Source organism: Silurus meridionalis, chromosome 15, assembly GCF_014805685.1.
Source record: "Silurus meridionalis isolate SWU-2019-XX chromosome 15, ASM1480568v1, whole genome shotgun sequence".
In the NCBI taxonomy this organism is placed as follows: domain Eukaryota; kingdom Metazoa; phylum Chordata; class Actinopteri; order Siluriformes; family Siluridae; genus Silurus; species Silurus meridionalis.
Genome location: NC_060898.1, coordinates 15,873,060 through 15,878,106, shown reverse-complemented (window position 1 = coordinate 15,878,106; position 5,047 = coordinate 15,873,060). Strand labels below are relative to the sequence as shown.

At 35.7% G+C, this 5,047-nt stretch overlaps 1 non-coding gene across 1 annotated transcript; it reads right to left on the bottom strand.

Moving 5' to 3' along the window:
- Nucleotides 1-821: 821 nt before the first annotated feature.
- On the bottom strand, nucleotides 822-903 carry trnal-uag. The gene has a single exon. It is a non-coding gene; the product is annotated as a tRNA-Leu (tRNA).
- Between the last annotated feature and the right edge of the window lie 4,144 nt (nucleotides 904-5,047).

Here is a 5,047-nt window from a genome sequence, read left to right as displayed (position 1 = left end):
CGTCTAATGGCAATGGGACATTTTGTTTTGTTGTATCAGTTGGGCTCTTTATGTTACTGGAGTGTAAGTTTCGGCTTTTATTTTAATTTATATTGCTATTTCGATTCTACTATTATTGAGTTAAGCTAATATTCACCGGCATGGATGTGTGTTCATATACGTTTAACTATTGTTCTACTTATTAATGTTAGTATTTAAAATTATATATGCCATTGTCCCAATTGGGCTCTTGAGGCCACTGGAGGCACATAAGTGGACAGCGAGAAAGAAGTGGAGCCACAATCCCTAGGAAAGCCTTTGCAGACAAGAAGTCGCAACGCTTACGCAATTCACACAGCTTCAAAAATTCCTCTAAACAGTCCAGTATGGGCTCAGTCAGAAGCATTATATACTGAAGCCTTGTGATAGAAATAGCAACAAATCCAAAAGTTGCTATAAATCGTCAAAAAAACAAAACCTTGCGACGAGGATGGGCTTCAAACCCACATGTACAGAGAACAACGGATTGCAGTCCATTGCCTTAACCTCTCAGCCACCTCGTCCAGAAAATGGGCTGACAGCACTGCTAAAGAAACAAAGGGCTTTTTAGCACGCTCAAAATGAACGGGCCCTGTGTTATTAAACAGGCCAAAGTTTATAGATAGCAGCACACAAGCGTCTTCTGCCTATTGTATGTTTTGCTTCATTTTCTCAGTTGGGCTCTTTAGTCCACTGAAGGAATGGAAGTGGACAGTGAGAACGAAGGGGACCCACAATCCCTGGGAAAGTCATTGGAGAGAGGAAGTCGCTAACACAATCTACACAGCCCCTAATACGCTCACTGATAGCGGTGGGATTTGAACCCACGCCTCGAAAGAGACTGGAGCCTAAATCCAGTGGCTTAGACCACTCGGCCACGCTACCTGTCTGCCCAGTATCTCTTTGGCCTGTGAAAGACAAAAATGCCTACACCACGTCTATGGCCACACCTAGTTGCTGGATCTTTGTGCATTCAAAACCATCCTCTGCTAAATGTACCCTGTTTTATACTTCAATCACAGTCCCATTTCCAGCTCATAGATGCAGTGGGGAATCTACTGATAAAATCCTTACCTTCAACTTTGACTGTGGTTGGAGTCGCTACTACCACCTTGAACGGACCTTCTCTTCTTGGCTCACTCCAGTGTTTCCTCTTTAAAAACGTTGATGTCTACGTAGTCACCCGGTTGTACCTGTTGCAGTGGTTGTTTTGTAATAAGCAGAAGGACCACTAAGCACATCACAAATATTTCAATATAAGTGTGTTTAAAGGTGAAGTTCTCTTTAAGCTAGGAATTCAAACATAAGCCACAGATAGAAATGTGAAGGCATTTGTACATCTTAATGGTTTATATCTATATACAGTAAATTTGTATATAGTTTATGTATGCATATTAGCAAAAAGGCTAAAATAAGGACTGTAAGTTCCCTTACAGCCATTTGGATGCAGCTATTATTTATATTTGTAGCTGTACTGTACTTTAAACATTGCTTTGCAGCTGTGTACATTAATTCTCACTTGACGAAAGCAGTGCACTATGTGAACAGATGTGATAAATAATGTAGAAGACATTACATTATGCCAGAAAGTCATTTTGCTAAATGAATTCATGATGACAGCCAACATGGCTGTTCATGAGACCTATAAATACAAACAGACTTCTTAAAGCTGCAGAGCATTTTTTTTGTTGAACATTAAAGACTTCTGTTGATAGAGGAAAAAAGTTTAAAGTTTGGTGAACTAGTATCAAAACTTCAACTTATACATAAACAATAATCACACCACAACCCAAACATACTGTAACCATAAGATACATTTTTATAGGATTGAAAACCCCCAAATGTGAAATAATACGCAGTATGGTATGTCACAGGTTTACCATGTCATTTGTGCTGCACTGAAATATATCATCAATAACAAACATGTCTTATTTGTGTTCCCTATTTCTTTGTAATTTCTTAAATATATTCTTCATATTATCAAAATCCATGAAGCAAAGTATTTTTTTTTTAGATCTTTTTCAAACAAAAACAAATTTTTGTTATTACTGCATATCTTTGCATCTATTTTTTCAATATAGTTTTCTTAACCATAAGTATTTCCTTTTTAAATGAGATTCATTCAGTAATGCCAGCCTTTACACATAGTCTTATTTCTATTGAAAACTGAGATATTTAATTGAGGCAGAGCACTCCACATCTCTGCATGAAAATAGTAATGAATGTCCTTTTATAGTTAAATAATTGGTTTAATGCATCCTAAAATAATTTCTAGTAACTGTATGTCTGTTTAGCAACACTGTTAGTATAACATTTTCCAATGTTAGTTACACATTCAATATATTGCAACCTATTATGTAAAAAATCTGTTACAACAGAAAGGAGATGGTAGCTCAGTGGTTATTGTTTGGAAGGGCAAGGCTCTTAATGTTGCTGTATCATGGCTGACCATGTGATCTGACCCCAGCTTCCTAAAATTGCTAGAATATGAAAAGAATTTCACTGTGTTGTAACATAAATTTGCTCTTTCTATGAAACAGGTATTTTAACCTTTTTATAGCAGCTATAATCAAGTTTCAAGTAAAGTCAAGTTTATTTCTATAGTGCTTTTCACAATAGACATTGTCTCAAAGCAGATTTACAGAATTTAAGAGTTAAGGTGAATGGTGTGTGTTTATCCCTGATGAGCAGCCATGGCGACTGTGGCAAGGAAAAACTCCCCTAGATGACATGAGGAAGAAACCTTGATAGAAACTAGTATAATAAGTAATAATTAATAATAATATAATATAATATAATATAATATAATATAATATAATATAATATAATATAATATAATACGCACTCCATCTATTGGTCTCTTTCTTTAAGCAATTGCAGGGAATCCACAACACTGGATTGAAGCAACAATGTCCTGGAAACTTTCTCAGACACTGGAGACTTAACAAACATGCTAAAGCAACATCTCACTTTACATTACAAAAACTGCTTTTGTTACAATAGAAACAATAGGGTCTTTGATTAAGTGGATGAATATAGTAACATGGATCATGGAGCATATAGTAACCATAGATCAATGGTTAAGATGTTGAAATTCTTATTGGAAGGTCATGGGTTCAAATCCCAGCATCACCACTGCTGGGCCCTTAAGCAAGACCTTCACAGCTTAAGTTCACCTTGTTAGAATGATAGACTGATAGAATGACGTGCTAAGAGTAACATTACAGTCTACTTACTTAAACTGAGGAAGAATGATAAGACATTATAGCCATAATAAATCATAGTTTCTTGGATACTTAAGTACATTTGAAGATACTTTTGTATTTTTACTTAAGTAAAAGTTTAAAGGGAGCACTTTTTCTTTTACTGGAGTAATATTTTACCCACATGCTTTGTCTACTTCGTCCACTACTGCTAACAGGTGACATGATAAAGAGATCATCACAGTTGTTCAATAACAATGTTAAAATGTCATAAAGTTATGCCTGGTCGTGTATATTGTCATAAACCTATAGATTTTAAAATACCCTAAAACTATACAGAATTACTATTGCAGTTTGTCTCTTTCTTTTTTTTAATGAATCCAGTACTTAAGTATGATACTACAGCAATTATCTACAAAATGCCAAAATACCGAGTCCCATTAAAATGCGATCTAGGAGTAAATTACACATACTGCAGTAGTCCATTATGACCATCAGGGGGAGATGTTTTAAACGAAGCATGCTTTAAAAAATGTTTGAAAAATTCTTGTTTTCTTCTGCATTAGAGCTTTGTCTTTACAAGTACATCTTTACTAATTAGACTGGGCACCATTCCCAAAAGATCCTTGGTGTGGGAATTTGTACAACCATTCCCTGCCCCTTTTGACCCTTTGCAATCCTATTTTCTATTATATCAGCAATCTATGCATGCATAATTAAAATATAAAAAATATTTTAAAAAATCTTAGTCCATGAAATTAAATAAGGATAAATTGATTCTACCTGGAATATTAGACCAAAAATAAAAAAAAAATACCTAGAGGGGCCTAGTGAGCAATAGATGGCAGCAAAATTCTGCAGAGGAAATCTTTGTCTTCGTCTGACACTTTTTCATGAGTCAGTAGTTTCCAGCCTTAATATCATATACCTCCTCTGCCAATTTTTCCCCCTTCTTTAATACACCTGATTCAACCATACCAATACCAATTAACATTTATTTCCCTTGATTAATGTAGGAGTGTTAAAATAGGAAAAACCTTAAATGTGCATAGCACATTTAGGGGCATATAAATTATATGATGTGATTATTGGCTTTCTTTATTGTAGTGTAGTTTGAATTAGAAACCCCAGAGCCAGCTTATAGGGTCTCCTGAGCCCAATAGCCAGGAATAAAGGCACTGAAGGGACATTTAAACCAACTTGTAGAGAATGGAAATCAGCACTTCTTGACATTATTACTTATAGTATAAACTGTTCTCTTATAAACTGTTTTATTGTTAAACAACATTAGTGCTTGAGGGTCTGACTGTCTGCATCACATACACTATATGGACAAAAGTATTGGGACACCTAATTTTTCTAGCCATATGAGGTTCTGTTATTGTTTTTGGAGGCACACAGCTGTATTGTATGGCCTGCTATAGAGCTCATACCTCAACACCTTTGGGATGAATAGAAATCCCAGGCCTCCTCACCACTCACCATCTCACCACCTCACCATTAGTACCTGGCTTATTAACGCCCATTTGGGGAAAATAAGCACAAATCTCCACAAACACACTGCAAAATTTGGTGTAACTTCTTCCAAGAAGAGTGAAGGTTATTAAAACAGCAAAAACAGCACATTGTCTTTAAGTCTCTACACATTGTACTGTGTAACATATTATACAATAGGTTTACTGGATGGCGCTATTATGTGTTTTGTGTATTTGTCCCACACTGTCCTGTATTGTCTGCAACCTGTTTACACTCTGCTGTACAAAATGCACTTTATGTGACTAGGACAAATTACATATTCCTTTGCTCTGTGTTCTGTTATGTAGCTC